This window comes from Nothoprocta perdicaria, unplaced genomic scaffold (genome assembly GCF_003342845.1).
Source record: "Nothoprocta perdicaria isolate Ctin4 unplaced genomic scaffold, notPer1 scaffold_257, whole genome shotgun sequence".
NCBI classification, from domain to species: domain Eukaryota; kingdom Metazoa; phylum Chordata; class Aves; order Tinamiformes; family Tinamidae; genus Nothoprocta; species Nothoprocta perdicaria.
The window spans coordinates 375858-392929 of NW_020455485.1; the positions used below are offsets into that span (position 1 = coordinate 375858).

Here is a 17072-nt window from a genome sequence, read left to right on the forward strand (position 1 = left end):
GCGCTGGGCAGATCTGATATCCGCAGCCTCTGCCTCAAGGGAGATCTCCTTGAGCTTTCCCCTCCGTTTCACTACCTGTGTTGTGCCCTTATCTCCGGCTTGGCCAAAAGCAGTTTCTAATCCCACTGGAGATTAATCTGGAGATCTGAATAATCTGGAGAAACGGGTGAGAGCTCAAGATGTTGTGTGGAATTCTCCCTCTTCCGGGACTTGTTGTCCTGCAGAGCAGCCCCTTTCACGGGTCTGAAGGGTGCCGGGGTGCAGCTGTGCACACGGGGCATCCCGAGGAGCCTTCTAGGAGGTGCGGAATGGGGTGATGCTTCGGTCTGGCGCTCAGAAAGGCCCTTTGGCGCTCGCTAGCCTAACTCCTCGGGAAGCGCAAAAGGCCGGGAGCGCTGGGATGGGGAGCGCTGGGATGGGGACAGCCGGTCGCGCCGATCCGTGCGCCCAAGCTAGTCTCGGAGCGCTACCTAGCGGCTCCCACAGCCTGTGGAGCCGGAGCCGGCCGCACGCCGCGGAGCAGTGACGGATGCACCTTGGCAGGATCCGGATGCTGGGCCGGGCGCCCAGGATGTCCCACAGAGCCCGGCGCGATCCCGGCGTGGGAGCGCGGCTTTCCCGGCCGCCCGGAGAGCAGCCCCGGGGCTGGCAGCTCCGCTCCGCCGGGCCCGGCCACCAAGCCCGGCCTGGGAGAGCGCGGGATCCGCTGTGCTGGGCCCAGCTGCCATGGGGCGGCAGGAGCGAACGGGCCGTGCTGGGAACGCTCCCTGCCCGCCTCCTTGGACGGGTGTTGCGGAGGAGTGTCCACGGGTTGTTCGTAAGCAGCTCCCGGCTGGGAGGTGAGGGCACAGGCTGCCTTGGGGGCTTCGCTTCTGCACATCCGTGGAAAGACTGCAGACACGGCCTGGACACATGGAGGCGCTTTTCCTGGCCGCCGGAGCGGTGCTTGGGAAACAGCGCCCTCGGGAGTCGCGAGAAACTGCTCTCGGACTCCAGCTATGACCTGTGATGAGTTTGCCCAGTCTGGGGGCTTGATTTTCCCACCAGAAGATAGTGTTCCTTGTGGACTTCCGTTTTCTCCAATTCCTTGATTTAACAAGGACAAGTTTGGCTGGAGACTTCCCTGATAGCCAGTAAGAGCAGGAATGCTTTGGGGTCGAGAGTGCTTTGTCTTGCACGTGCTGGTGGTCAGGAATATCCCTGTATCCACGTTTGACCACACTGATAACAGTAAGATTGAGTGGTCAGAAAGAAAGGGCCACATTTCCATGCGGGATGGGCGCACACTTTGGCATATGACAACTTAATAAATGTTACTCGTGATACATTTATCACGAGTAAATGTTACTCGTGACACAGCTTTCCAGCCAGTGGAATGTGCCCATATGTGGGCCCATATGTGGGCTGTTCCCACGGGTTCTGGTGGGTGTAGCTAATGGCACAAATACTGCTTAACCCTCAGGGTTCACAGCTGGATACGTTCCTGCTTTTCTATGGATTGATCCTGCAAAGCCCCGACCTGGGGTTCCTCTTTCAGCCTTGCACGTGTTCAGCTTTCCCTTCCGAGCTGAAGAAGGGGAGATGGAGCCATTAGTGGCTGTTCCAGCCTCTCCTCATGCTGAGGAGAGGGGTGATCCCCTCACCAAGCCCATCCAGGATGCAAGGATGGAAAGGCAGAAGATGCTTCAGAAGTGTCAGCGAGTGAGTTATTTCTGGAGAAGGCCATAGTATCATAAACGTGGTATATTGTAACAGCCTTAATTAAGAACTCTGTGATTCTCAACTACTCCTTGCTACACATGGGAAGGACTTGTAATTATTATTGCAGTGGAATAACACTCAAATCTATGTTTTTACATGGTTTTTGAACCACGTGATGCTCGGGAGAAAAGGAGGTGAGTTATTCCGCTGCTCCCATACCTTAATCTATGCATTTCTCTCCATACTTACCCCATGTATGCCTGTGTATTTGTCAAGGGGGGCTTTTTGTCCCGCTGTGGTGCCGAGTCGTGGGGCCGCTCGGCCTTCCTGCCGCAGGAGCTGTGACCGCCTGGGTGTGGGAGGGGAGGAAAAACACAGGAAAAACGTGTGTTCCCTGCTGGGTACCTGTGGTCATCACGCACGTGCCCAGTGGTGACTGGGTTACTGTTTTAATAGCCTTCCAGTGCCAATGCCAGCGGCAGTTTCCTCTGCCTATAAAGTTAAGTTGATGCCGAAGTTAGAAGAAGAAATCCCCAAAAGCCATTTTGGTTCATTTAGAGTTGCTCTCCTGCAGTAAAACTGCATCATTTTCATCTGGAAATGATGCTTTCTGGGTGCTGATGCCCAATTGTTTTATAAGACACTGAATTACTCTATGAGCATTTAAAACCAAACCAAAACAGCCTTGCCAATCTGCATGAGCAGCCAGTTGCTTTAAAAATTGAGATGAGAAATGTGTGTTTCATGGAATAGAAAAGGGTTTTTTTTTTTTTAGTTGATTGATTCTGTGATTTTTAAGATCTGACCCTTTGTGAAGGTTTCATTTAAAATACCTTCGGGGAAAGGAGGAGGTCATTTAACTTGCATTTTAACTCAGCTGCTCTAGCGAGCAGCGGCAGTTCCTGGCGTTCGGGGCCCTTCTGGAGCTGCTGTTGGGTGCAAGCAGTCGGACTCTGCCCTGTCCTCTAGGGTTAGCCCGAGCAGCGTGGGGTAACGTGCCAGGATCTTTGTTTTTCACGCTGCTATCCCTGCCTCTGTTGAAGGTGCCAAGCTGCGGCCTTTCCTCCCCTCCCTCTGTGCTGTGGGCTTCATCCCTGCTCAACGGGGAGGTCAGGAGCGGTTCTGTGTGGCCGCAAAGGCTGCTGCCGCTCCGAGGGCTGGTGCCCGCTTAGCCCTCACTGCCTCCTCCTTTTCCTCCTTTCCTTCCTCCTTCCCTCCCTCTCCACGATGTCTTTGTGCTCTCGAGATGCCCCTCGTGTATGTGCTGGGGTGCGAGGAGCTGGACTGCTCAGAACAGGGGAACCAGGGGCAGGAATGGGGAGCAGCGCCTGGATAAGCTCCTCCTGGCCAGGGCTTCGTCTTCAGTATCCCTGTGGGATAAGGGCTGCTAGGTGCTGTGCCTGCAGCTCCTTACATGCCAGGATCTTCGTTTATCCCATCAGATCCACCTTTTTGGACATCCCTTTCTGGGTTTGTTTATGCTGGCTACTAGAAAGAAAATATATTTTATAGGGGAGAGGGAGATTTGTGATGATTTAGTGCAGATAATTCATTTGGGGGGGCTGTTTTTCCTGCTGGGAGAGACAAAGGTGGGAACCAAGTACCTTAGGCTCCGTACCGTTGTCTGGACATGTGGGATTGCCTAGCCAAAGGAAGCTGTGGGAAGCACCTCTTCATACCCAGTGCGGGCAGGTCCTGTGGTAAGATCCCAGGCCAGTTTGCTTTCTTTCCAACAGCGTGCTTGTCTTGGAGGGTTCCTTCGAATGCATCAGACAACGTCAGGAGCGAGCAGTCCATGACCTAAATAGATAGTTTTTTTGAGGAAAAAAACAAAGGATAACGCTGCAGCGGTGTCATCACATCCTTATTCCTAGACACAAGGCACAAACCCACCTCTCAGGTAGGCTCGAGGTGTTCAGCAGACAGAGCATTCCAGGACTTCCATCCGTGTGTCTCATAATACTGCAGCTTGGATTATTAGCAGTTTTTTCCCCTCTCTGTTTCTTGACATCTCTCCCACCTGCTGCTCATCCTGTTCGGAATGTGGTTCCTCAGCTGCCCCAGTGCCCCTCTGGCACGTCAGGTAAATACCAGGCCATTTAGGTCAGCATTTACTGAGCACGTTCTCCTTGGCCGCGTGCCGTGGAGCTCCACAGGCTGGGGAAGGGCCGTGCTGCCATGGGAATCCTTAGGAAAGGTGGCTTTTGTTTCCTGTGAACTCCCATGGGAATGGAAGGCACCAGCGTGTGGGCAGGATGAATTATGAGAGCTGCTCCTGGTGCTTGTGATCCGCAAACGTCGGGAAAGGAGGAGGTCATTTAACTTGCAGGGATGGCTATGTTTGTGCCGTGTTAAAACATGGAAAACATGAATTCCCGGGAAGGTTGTGTCTTTGGATTGAGATCCATAGGTACTGACCAGAGCCAGGGTCACAACAGATGTTGAATGGGATATTGAACTGCTCACTGAGGATCAGGTACTCCTGTTTCTTCTGGCACTTTAGAGAAATCTTGACTCTTGTATCTTATTAACTGATATTCAGGAAACTCTGGAGTCTTCAATTCCAGAGGCCCGTCTAAATGCATTTGCAGCCTATAATCCTATTACCTCTTTTGGTGTCATTTTTTCAAGGAGCGCGTTGGATGGTAGCCACTATTAACCAAAGCAGAAGCACAGGTGTCCTACCCAGATATTTATCTGTCCCCTGTATTGTCCTCCCTGTGCTGAAGAGCACTGAAAATAATGAATATAATGAATATAATGAAATAATAGAAATAACGTTGCAGATCCTGCTACTGCATTAGCCCTTGTTCTGGGAATTGGGATCCTCTCCTTTGGATGTGCTTCCCTGTGCCTAAGCCTTAAGCTGCTGCTCGGGATGATGACTGGAGCCCTCAGGCTGCTAAGGGAAATTGTGGAATTCGCTGGGTTGGTTTTTTCACCTGGCCTGCATATTCTGCTCTCTATATATCCTGTATTTCCCTCTTCTCAAATGTTCAGATTGTTCTGTAAAAAATCAGACAACTCCAGACAGGTTTTTTGTTTTCAAGATGGTGTTAAATGTACTAGACATAACACTCGTTATCACCTTTCCTTGGGTGTTTTTAGCCCATAATTAGACTCTTATGTCCTTCAGGCAGTTCCCTGCCTTCAATGCCAGCCTCCCCTTGTTTTTTTCCTCCACTTTCTTCCCGCTTCTTCCCTGCTTCTCCTTGCGTTTTTCACTCCTACTGTTTTTCCTTACCTTCCTGTCCCGTTGTTGCATCTTTCATTAGTTTACTGAGAGTTTTTGCCAGTCTCTGAGCCTGTAGTTAGGTCGTTTCCCTGTGATGCCGTTCCTTTGTGCTATGATGGTTGGTTTTCCAGGTTTAAAAGGGGACATTCCAGCACATCTGGATTATTGTCAGTTGTCCATATCGTGCTCCCTCCGGATAAAGGAGGGAAAGATGGTCGAGTTGGGGGGCTTGGAGGAGGTGCCTTTGTCCAAGGAGCTCATTAGGGACTTGCTTTGGGTGCCTAAGCACATGAGGTGGCTGCCGTTCAGCCTTGCTGGAATTCCCATGGCTCAACACTGAGAGCAGCAGCGAAACCAGATCCGAGGTGAGAGCCGGGTAAGAAGCAGATATTCCAGGGAATATCGCAAGGTGCAGCCGTAGCGTGGCCTCTCATTGCCCTTGAAGTAACTCCTGTTTGATGTTAGGCTGAAAGCTTGCAGGGAAATAACTGGTACTGCTGACACGGCAGCTAATGGGGTTTAATTGTAATGTGCCTCGGGGGCTTGAAGTGGCAGGGTACTCTTGGCTTGCTACCTGTGGGAGCTGATTGTTGCTGTTTCTTCATGAAATCTCTTTAAGAGTGTGAATATTTCTGCTGAAACTGCCTATTTTGGTCAGATTCATAGACTTGTGGGAGTTACTGGTTTGTGCAAACAGGGTATGTGCAGAAGTACTGCCAGACTTGGAGGCTTTGCCGTGGGCAGCAGGTTATCCCCGTAATGCCCAGAGCTCGCGCTGGGCTGCGGGATGGCTCCTGCTGCCGTCCCTGCCATCCCGTTATCCGCTCCGCCCTCGGGCTGTCACCTTGGCCCTCACAGTGTTAGGCTCCTGGAGGGATCAGGAGGAAGAGTAGGAAAAGCAGCAGTAGGCTGCTTCCTGGAGCCTGGAAGGAGACCAGGACCCGGGAAGGAGAGAGCTGTAGAGCTGGATGCTTGGTCCTTGGAAGCGGCCGGCACTCGATGTTGTGAATCCGGCATCCATGGGATGGATGTTTAACGTGGATGTCACTGACGGGCTCGGCAGTGGCAGCTCCGATTCACGTACGTAAAGTTCCTGGATGAAGCCGGGAGCTTCTGGAACCGGCAGCAGCTGGTGGCAGCAGCAGGTGGCAGCTCCCGCCTGGCACTGCAGCTCGGGATTTGAGTGGGATGCTGCCTGGCCAAGGAATTGTCCCAAGTGGATTGGGCATGTGGAGAGGCAGATATTCTCTTGTATCCGTGGATTAAAAAATCCCAATGTAGCGGGAGAGCTTTCCTTCCCATCCCAGGCGCTTCATTTCCTGCTCTGCATCCGGCTGGAGAGATGTGCGGAGCAGATTGGCAGCCCCTTGGAGCTGGAATTCCGCTTGGGAATTCTGGGCACAGCAGCCAGGGACAAGGGGAATTCCTCGAGGACAGCGGAGCGCAGCAAAAGGAAACACAAACTCCCCTGAACGTGAAGAACAAGGAGAGCAACCCTGGAGGGATCCGGGAAAGGGAAAGGGAATCTCTGCAGAGTTGCTGAACGCCCAGGAACCTCCCCTTGCGCAGGGGCTCCGTGCGCCGCCCGGTGCTGCTGGATGGGAGGGTTTTGCTTCCCGCTTTATCTTTTATTTGTGTGTTTATCTGGAGCCGCCCCCGGGCCGCTGCTTGGCTTGGGGCTGCATCCCACAAGCCCTGCAGAGCCCTGACGGATGCCATTCCTGCACGTGTCTTCCTCTCCCATGGGATCTGTAGAGGCAGGATTTGCATTCGGGCAGTGCCAAGATGAAAATACAGAACGAGGGTTTACAGCGAATTTTCCAACGCTTGTCATCTTTGCTTAGCTGAACGGAGGGTGCCAACCTCACTGTTGCCTGATGGATTTAAGGGGGTATTTCCGAGTCACCTAACTGGGGTGCTAATAGCACAGAGGCAGATTTTCCCCCTTCTTTTGAGCTGATCCGAATGCTGCACAGAGCTGGAGCTGCCTGAGGGGGTTTCCCTTGGGCTTGGAAGCTCGGAACGGGTGGGAACAGCAGGGCACAGCAGCGAGCCCGTCTGCTCCCGTGCCGCCGGGAAGGGAGCCCTTCCTGCCCTGGTGTCCGTGCCTGCCTCCCTTTTCCCTCCTTCTGCACACTTTTCCCCCGGATTCCGCAGCGGCATCGCGCCGCTCCCGCCTCCTGGTGGATATTTCCTGAGTGTTTGTATATTCCAAGGCTGCTGCCTTGTGAGGCACTCTTGAGTGCACCGGCAACACTGGTTAAAATTAATAATAAGAAAAGCAGGAAAAGGAGGCGTCAGTCGGGAGGCTGCTGTTATCTGGGGTCTCTCCCGGGAGCCGGCATGCAGCTCCCTATGGATGCGCGTTCGCTCCTCCCCAGCCCTCCCAGCACTGGTCTTTGGAGATGGTGGAATAAGAGCAAATTAAACTTGGGAATGCTAAGTACCGGTGGCCTATATTAAGCTCAGACCATGTTTTTAGGAAGTTTTTAACCCTTAAGCTTCTTGAGCAGTGTGCATTTGTGTTACTAGAACTAGCAGGGGAGCTTGGCTGTCCCGGTCGCTCCGTGCTCTGCCGAGCTCCGGGATTTGCTGGAGAATTTAAACCTCGCTCCCCATTCCGTGTGGTGGCCCCCAGGCTGTGGCCCATGCCGCAGGGCCCGCTCCCCCTTGTGCCCGGGCTCCGAGGCCCGGCTCTCCGGAGCCTCCAGGAAGCCCCTTCCCGGCGCTTCCCGCGGCCAGCCCCTTACCTTCAAACTTGCCTTGGTTTCATTTCCCCCCTCCTTTTTTGTGGCTGTAAATGCAGGGCCCTCCCTCCTCCCCTTCGGGCACGAGAGCCGCCGAGGGGGAAGAAAACAAACACGCTGCGTGCCCGGGTGTTTTTTGTTTCATTAAACGCTAAAACTTACCCCGATCTGACATCCTCGTGTACCCGCAGCAATAATTCATCTGTGCGCAATCTGTCACTTTATATAACGGCCCGAGCGGCTCCGGACAAAGGCAGGGCAGCGCGGCCCGGCGCTGAGTGCTCCGATGTGACAGCAGAAGAAAGAGGATCCTTGGACTTGGGGCATTTTCGGTTACAGCCGCGGGCTGTTTTGCAGAGCACTGGAAATGTTCCATCGCTGGCTTAATCCGGTTGATTTAAGGCGCCTTTGTGGTTTCTCTTACCTGTAAGTTGTTGACCTACACGTAGCTGAGCAATGTTTTTAATGACGGGAACGCGCCGTAACCGGAGCTGGCGGATTTGTGGGGGTGTCTGTGGACCGTGGCCGTGCCTGAAATCCTGATCCAATCGTGATCGCGGCGCTGCTGGACCCTCCTTGGTCCTTCCCGGCTCCTCTCCATGAGGGCCGGTGGATGGAGCTGCTGAGGGGCCTGCGGGGCACAGAAACCAGGGAAAACGGGAACGCTTGGGATTCGAGTTGAAAAAGGGGGGTTAGAGCAGTGCTATAGGAACCGTTTTATGTAGTATAGGTGGTGAATTGGCATCAGGTGAAGTCTGCAGTTGCTGCCTTTCAGCTAAATACATACGTGTGTATGCATACATATATATGCATATGCACACACACACACACACACACATATATATATATATATATATATATATATATAAAATCACCTTTCTGTTCCTTACTGGCTTCAACTTACATTAATAAACAGATCAGATTGCGGTGATTTTAGTGAAAGCTCTTGAGGAGGATGCTGTAAAGGACTAGTTTTGACAGGGTCTTTTTATACATGCATATGGCCCTGCATTGGTAGGCGGTGATTTTATTATTTCTTTAAGAGCTAATTTCAGCTCGTAGATCCCCGTGTCTCTTGATTTTTCCTTTCTTCCACAGAAATCCAGCATTTGTGGCCCTCGTGGCTGTAAAGAAAGTGCCACTTTGGATCAGACCTGCAGTAGGTCAGCCGAGCACAACTTACTGGACCCTGTTTTATCACCTGGATGCAGCACCAAACATGAGGGAGCCCCTTGGAGCAGGGAAGGGGGGAGGGAAGGCTGCCGGAGCGTCACTTTAGTGTCCTTGGCTCTTTCCATCCCTTTCCCATCCCTGTGATGCCTGCTCGCTGGAAAATGGCACGAGGAAAGTGGCCGGTGCTTGTCCTGGTGACCCGGCGGTTGTGGAGGGGAACGTGTGGATTACTGAAGGCCTGGGGCGGCTTTGGGGGTGACGTGGAGCACACGGAGCCGTTGGGGAAGCAGCTCCCATCAAACCTGAGGCTTGGGGCTGCCGGGGCAGCGATTCCGCGGCCCAGCCTCAGTTGCCACAGAGTTGCTGCCAGAGACTGCGGGATGAGGGATGCACAATGGTGTTCCCATGGGATCCCCTTGGGATCACCCTTGGGCTGGGTCTGTGTCTCGGGAAGGGTCTGTAAGGAGGGCTCAGGAGGCTCTGAGACAGGATCCCCAGCGCCTCGTGGCGGAGACACTGCCCAGCTGAAATGGGGGCAAACGGGGTAAGTTTGTGGGCAGCTCTGGGCTCCCCAGGACAAGAGGGACATGGAGCTTCCAGCGGAGGGCAGCCAAGGTGATTGAGGGACTGGAGCATCCCTCATAGGAGGAGGGACTGAGCGAGTTGGGCCTGTTTAGCCTGGAGAAGAGAAGGCTGAGAGGGGATCTGATTAACCTGTTTAAGGTTAATCAGAAGGGGGAATGTAAGGATGATGGAGCCAAGCTCTGCTCAGTGGTGGCCAGTGACAGGACAAGGGGCAGTGGGCACAAGCTGCAACACAGGCAGTTCCATCTCCATGTGAGGAAGAACTTCTTGGCTGTGAGGGTGCCAGAGCCCTGGCACAGGCTGCCCAGGGAGGCTGTGGAGTCTCCTTCTCTGGAGATCTCCCAAACCCGCCTGGATGCCGCCCTGTGCCCCGTGCTCTGGGTGTCCCTGCTGGAGCGGGAAGGTTGGACTGGATGGTCTCTAGAGGTCCCTTCCAACCTCAACCACTCTGTGATTCCGAAATGGTCTGAAATGTCTCTTGGCTCTGGCTGTGGGGAGGCAGCCACCTGCCCCCGGAGAATGAGCGGGTTATCCTAGCTTGCCTGCTGGCTCTTGACCAAAGCGTTCCCTCCTCGTGACGCTGGAGCTGCTGCTGAGGGGCTGCAGGGCGGCTCTATCCGCGCTCCCTCCGAAGCAGCCGGAGCCTTTGGCTTCCCGTTGTGCAGGGCCGGGATCTCTCGCTTTCTGAGTCGCCCTGTCAGGACCTCAGCGGGAAGTTCCCTGTGGAATCAGCCGCTCGCCTGGCCCTTTTCCCTCTTTCCTCTACAGTCCTGTTTAAAAATAGGAAATGCTTGGTACCATTTCAGGGGTAAGGTGGCAAGGAGAGGAACTTCTGTGGTCTCGGTCTGCTGGAAGGGTCCCGAAACCCTGGAAGGGTCCCCCTTGACAGAAGGAAACAGGCTGTGTTTGCAGCAAAGCCTGTGCCGGTAGGTTCATGATAGGCGTGTGTTGTAAGGAACTAAGCGTTTCTTAGGGTGTTACATACTTGTGTGAGCAGGAACATAGAAACTGGGGTTTTGGTACATGGTTTATGGGAACAAACGGCTGCAGCAGACGTTGTCCCCGTCTCATGCACAGAGACACGCTGGGAGAGGATCCCAATGCCTCGAACCCCTCTGCTCGCGACCGCCGCAGCCCGGGCTGAGATCTGCCCGTGCAAAACGCTCCTCGGCGGCGTCCCCAGCTCGGTGTGTCCTTCCTGCCGCCGCCAAGCACGGGAAGGGTGGATGGGAGGAGCGGCAGCAGGGCCCTCGGAGCCGGCCCGGGCCGCGGAAACCCCCCCGCGGGGCTGTGATCCCTCCTGGCACTTTATGTAACCGGGCGCCACGTGACGTGACGGCGGCCGCGTCACCGGCCGCCCCGCGCCCGCCTGGGCTCTGCCCGGCCGCCCTCAAACGCATCCACCTGCGGCAAGGAGCAGGACGCCTTGGAGCAGGTTCCTTTGGAGCGGCACGCTCGGCTCCGGCGCACGGTCCTACCGAAGCTCGCGGTGAGGGGCAGCTCCGCAGCGAACGGCACCAGCACATCCATGAAAGCGGCGTTTCCGCAGGGACGCGGCTCTGGCGGGGATAACCATGAAGGTGCTGTTCCTGGACCTGCAGCAGCACCTCAAGAGGTATCGCACGGCAGAGCTTGGGCACCAGCCGCTCGCTTCTCTGCTCCGCGTCGGGCCGCTCCTGTCCTCCTTACACGTCTGGCTTGGAGCAGCTCCTTAAATCCCCCTCTTTAGGGAAGTCTGGTAACCATCCTGAGGGAATTCTGGAAACCATTTCAAACGCAGAGCGTAAAACCGGTTCAGAGACAAGTCCGGGGTTCTTCAACAGGTGTAGGTGTCTGTGAATGAACCTCCGAGGCGGTTAGGTAAAGCAACCCCCCATTACAGACTGTTTGCCGTTGATTTGCTTTGCTCTCTTCAACAGCTGTTCCTGTTATTACTAATTTTAAGGGAGGCAACTCTATACCGAAACTGAGAATTTTAACAGGATGAGGATCTCTTTATGAGGATTTTACAGGACAAGGAATATTTTACTCAAATATCTGTTTTTGTGCATAAAAAGAAGTGGTTCTGTGTAGCGTTTCCCATCCTTTTTTTGCACATTTAAAGATAAGTCCAGTACGTGACTGTTGTTAGGTGTGGAGAAGTGTTGGGATGCAGCTTAGTGCAAGTTAAGCAGTTGATTCATATCGCTTTCCGTAGAAACAGTGGAACATGAGCTGAAAGTCTAATTTTGATCTGCTTCCTTTCTGGTCTTCCAAAGAAGCATCTAAACTTGATGAACACAGGGCAGAAAAAAATACAGAGCTGAGTTATGCTTTGTTTTTATTATAATTGGTACGTTATAGGAGTATGGCAGTGGCAAAAATGCCTTGCCTAGGGATTTTCCTGCCTTGGAACAGCTTCCCTGGACGGTGCCTGCTGCTCCCTCTTGGCATTCTGTAAGAGATCCCGCGAGATGTGCTGTTTTCCTCCCAGGATAATTCGAGAGATGGGTTTTGCCAGTTCCTTTCCCTGTGAATCCCGGATCTACGGGCTGCTCTCCTGCTTCCCACGCAGGAGCCGCTCCGAGGCCTCTGCGGCGTGGCCGGTGCAGCGAGGGGTGATGATAATGAAGTCATTAAGGCTGATGAACTAATTGCTTTTACCCTTAGGGCTCTGAGCCGCTCCGCCACACCCAGGCCCAAGCCTTGTTCTTGCATAAGTTCCCACAAATCACCGTGTTTGAAGCGTTTTCAGGCTGTTCATGCCCATGGAGAGTGGCTGGCCGCCGTGCACGGCGCCTTTGGGAATAATCTAAGCTCTACAGCCAGGGAGGTGGCAAAAGGAAAGCGGTGGTTCTCCCTCCGCAGGCAGGGAGCCCTGATGAGGCGCTTCAGCTTTCCCGTGGCCCTTAAATGTCGCAGCGAGCCCGTTCCCCTGAGCAGGTGAGCGCCCGGGGGACACGCAGGGCGACGGGCAGCGCGACTGCGCTTGGCACGTGGGGAAGCCCCTGGGGAAGCTCCATCCGCGTGTCCCGGGGCGCTGCGCGGGGCCGGACAAGGAGCGCGGCGGCGAGAGGAGCGTCTGTCACGAGGCAGGATGTTCCCCGAACCTCTGCCGAGGGGCGTGCAATGGACACAGAGGGTGTGGGGTTAGACCCGGCCTTCATGGAATCACGGAATGGTTGGGGTTGGAAGGCACCTCTAGGGATCATCCAGTCCAACCCCTTGCTCCAGCAGGGACACCCAGAGCATGGGGCATAGGGCGGCATCCAGGCGGGTTTGGAAGATCTCCAGAGAAGGAGACTCCACAGCCTCCCTGGGCAGCCTGTGCCAGGGCTCTGGCACCCTCACAGGGAAGGAAGTTCCTGCTCCCATGGGGATGGAGCTTCCTGCGTTTCAGCTTGTACCCACTGCCCCTTGTCGCTGCCCACACAGAGCAGTTGTGCCTTCCTGCGCCGTTGGAGTCGGCTCCTGGTGGCCATGGCTTTCCCTGCCATGGACACAGTCCTGTCCATCCGAGGCAGCACCTCGGCTACGAGATCGGAATGTTTTGGGAAGGGGACTCGCACATTCTCTCCTAGCTTCCCTTTTTCAGCCGGCTTCTTGCTCCCGCTCATTCGTTCTGCTTTCCTGTAGGATTTTCTCAGGCCCCATTTCACTGCAGGTGCCTCTGTGTGTGTTGGGCTGGGGTGCTCGAGCTGTGACCATGGGCTGTAAACGGGGCACAGACCCGTCGCCCCCTTCGCCTCTGCCCATGGGGCAGCCACAGTCACCACAAATGCCCCAGTGGTGCCGAGAGCAGGGGCAGATCCTGCCCCGTTGGAGCCACGGGGGAGGTTTGAAGGCCGCATCCCCGTGGGGCTTCCCTGGTGGCTTCAGCGGGACGGTGGCTCCGGGCGCTCGCAGGAGCTGCCGCCCGGCCGGAGAATGAGGAAACGTCCCCGGGAGCCGCTCCGGGCTCCTGGAGAATGAGGAAACATCCTGAGGCGGACATGCTGCCCACCGGGGCTCCCGCCGGGCCTTTCTTCCCTCTCCTCTCTGTTTAATTTTGGAGCACACAGAAGATCCAACAAGGAGAACAAGCAGGATCCAGTTCCAGTGCGAGTGGTTTTTGGTGCCAGGGCCTCTCCTTGAGTCCGAGGAAAGCGGTGCCCGTTAAAGCCCCAGCTCAAACTGAGGAGCTGAACGTTCATTCTGTGCGTGAAACCTGAAAGGATTTAAGGAAAGTTTCACAGAAGGGGGAACCGAAATTCGGCTTCGTGCTTGTGGGGGGGGAAACCAAACGAGAAACCCACTGTTTGGAGGGTGTTTGCTACACCTGCTCTTTCCCGGCGCTTCCCTGGGAGCCTCCCTCTCCTGCTTCATGGTGAGGACAGCAGCACGTGGAGAGTGAGGCCATGTCTGGCTTTCCGAAAGGAGGAAAACATTCCACATTGATCCAGATACCTTGTTTAAAATGTGCAGGGTGCTAACGTAGTTGTTGGATCCTTTCTCACTTGCAGGGTGGCTTGAAGGATGCTAAGGAGGGCTTTAACCTTTTATTAAACCTAGGTTTTTTCCTTTTTTCATTTTAAGCTTGGATAGGAAGTTAGGGAAGCCCATGGTTTCCAGGTGTTGCTCCAACCATATGAATCTTTCCATTAAGGGGGTGCAATCCCTGGAATTGCATCCAGGTGCTGAGTTATCCTCAACGTCCCTTGACTCCGCAGGGAGACATTGCATCTTGGGCCCGTGGATGGGCACTGCGCAGGTTCCCAGCTCCGCAGTCACCTGCAGCTGATCCCGGGGCAGGAGGTGCCGCTCCAGCACCAGGATGGTTTCAGGGCGGCTCCTGTTCCCTTGCGGAGCCAGGGAGGCAGCGCCCTGTGTGTCCACCTGCATCCAGGTACTCAATACCGCCCCGAAATTCCCTTTTCTTTCCATTAAAGTTGGTAGCATCATTGCGGTTCTCTCATTAAAGCCATGGAGCTTGGCTTGGCAATTACAACAACTCCTGAGGGAGAGCGAGGGTGTCTCCGGAGGAGCCTTGGAGAGCTCCTTGTTTCTCTTTTGATCTCCTAGGGTTTTCTTCCTCCTCTGAAGGCATCTCCTGCCCCTCGTGCCCCGCGTGGTGCTGCCGAGGTATTTCGGGAGCCCTAGTGGGGTGCGCGAGCTCCTGCCGCCCAATGTTCAGTTCTGTCTGTGCATCCGGCCAAAACACACCCGCAAATGCAGCGCTCTGATCCCCTGCGTCTCGCAGAGCTTTCCTTTTATTCCTGCTCTTCCACAAAAACTAAAAGCCAGTTCCCAGCAAGCCAAGTTATGGATGCAAATGACTCCGTTGCTAGGGAGGAAAAGCATCCTTGAGGAAAGTGATGGAGAAATAGGTGGTACCAGGAGGTTCTGCAGCTGGGCAGGGGAACGGGCGGAATTGCGTGGGGAGTGAAAAGCGAGTGTGGGAGCCGAGCAGCGAGCCCACACCGAGTGGGTGCCCTTAAATGTAGGAGGCGGCTGTAGCTTTGGGGCTTGGAAAGGGAGATGATGGAGACTCCGGGGTCTGTATCAGGCTGGATGGATGTGGTTTGTCCTGGGCTTGTGTCTGTACAGGAATTTTAACTTATTGTCAGAGGGGGAAAACTCGTTAGGCAGCGTCTTCAGTCTCTCTTTTTTCCTTATAGAGACTGGGAAGGAATCGCTACCTATTTAAGTAACAGTTGTCTCTTGGTTTCGCCTTAGATAATATTTCCCCTTTAGATTATTAGTTTTGAGCGTTTTTGGCAAGTTTGATACTGTGGAGGTGGTTGTGAGTATGCAAATAACTCTGAGTGATGCAGTTTTGCAGTTTTACTGACCACTTGTTAGATTCCAGGTGTGGACGGTGTCAGATGAGCCCCTGTAAAGGATCCAGGTGCCTTAGTCTGTTATGGGGCAATTAACAATTTGCCTTCAGCTTAACCCTTTGGCTCTTACATTTGGTGTGGGGAGCAAACGCAGCCGAATCCACCAACTCCGAGCACGAGGTGGGAGATCCCAGGCAGTGGCACAAATCCCTCGTTCCTGGGGCGGCCCCTCTGTAATGTGGTCCAAGGTAGGATGTGTTTCCAGGCCAGGAGGTGTCCTCTTAGGGGCTTAACACTGGCATCCAAAGGGGTCCTGTTGTGCATTGACCTCCAGGCACCTGAGAGATAAATTAAGAAGTGAAATATTATTTTTAAGAGCACAGCAAAACGCCAACCCCCAGCCTTGCAGCCAGATAAATGTTTCTGTGTTGCCGCTTACCTGGTTGCACACTCGGAAAGCGCTTTTTACAGCCCTCTTTAAAGCCTTCAGCGTCCAGGCGGTGAGGGGAGGTTATTCCATAGGGGGGCTTAAGGCTTGGAGCCCTTCACAAGGTGGGTCCTGCCGAGCGCCTGTAGTCGTGGTGTAGGTTGATTGAGCGCCTGTAGTCGCGGTGTAGGTTGATTTATCTCCGTGGGTCAAAGCCTGCGTGTGAGCTGCTTGTGACGATGGGTCGGATGCTGCTGTGCTCCTTCCTGGCTAACTTGCGTGTAGCGTTTTCGTGTATTTTAGAGTATTTTTGTGTATTTTAGGGTGTTTTGTGTGTTACGCGAGGACCTGTGTTGCAAGGATCTGTGAGGACTTGTGCTCAATGAGCAGGGGCCTGGGGCGGAGGGCAGGTGCATGCCGAGGTCAGCGGGATTTGGGATTTGGGAGCGGGCTCTTGCTCGTTTTTAGCACAGGCTGCACGGGGGCAGTGTTGCTGATGGAGAATCACAGCATCCCCCTGTCCGGGGTGTCCCGCGGTACTCGGGAGTGCCGCGGCTTCCCATCGCCAGGGCAGCGGCAGCACCCCCGGCTCCGTCCGGGGCTGGATCCAACGGGACCATGTCCGCGTTATCCCGCAGCAGCCAAGCGGGTGCTTCCCGTCCCCCCTCCTAACGCGGGGGTCGCCCCTCTGCGCGCTGGATCCGAGCGGGAAGGGGTGCCTTTGGGAGAACATGGATTGGGGCGCCGGGAAAGCAGCCCCTTCCCGGCTCCCGGGCGGGATGCAGGTGGCTCCCGCGGGCTTGCTCGCACCGCGTCGCTCCGTGCCTCCTTGTGCCTCCTTGCTCGTGGGAAGGTGCTTGCCGCGGGAGCCGCTTTCCAGGGAGCGCGGGGCGCGCGCGCGCGCCGACAGGTGGCGCTGCCGCCGCGGCCACGGCCGGCGCGGGGCGCCCGCCGCCTCGGCACCGGGGTCGGCCCTTTCGCCTCTGATTTCCCCTCACTTTCCCCATTTATGTTATTTTCCCTTATTCCCCACTATTTTTATTTCCCCCCTCATTTTATTTTTCCCTCCTTATTGTTATATTCCCCCATAAATATTCCTTCCCGTTATTTTTCCTCCCCTATTATCCCCCCCCTTACTACTTCTCCCCCTTACTATATTTATTCCCTCCTTGTTACGCTGATTTTCCCCTCTTTTATCCCCCACCGCAATATTATTTTTATTCCTCATTTCCGTTCTCGGCGCCCGCCGCCCCCCCGCCCCCGCGTGGGCTCCCGCGTGTCTGTGCGTGCGGGGGGGGGCTAATGATATGCGCGGGGGGCGTGTCCCGCGCGGCGGCGCGGCCAATGGGCGGCGGCGGCGGCGCATACATTAGTCGGGGGGCCGGCATGGCCGGGTTTTGTGCGGC

At 55.0% G+C, this 17072-nt stretch overlaps 1 protein-coding gene across 1 annotated transcript in view; it reads left to right on the plus strand.

Annotated features, from left to right (window-relative positions):
• TSC22D1 (TSC22 domain family member 1) overlaps positions 1–17072 on the plus strand; it is a 75363-nt gene that overhangs the window by 55945 nt on the left and 2346 nt on the right. The window lies entirely within an intron of this gene.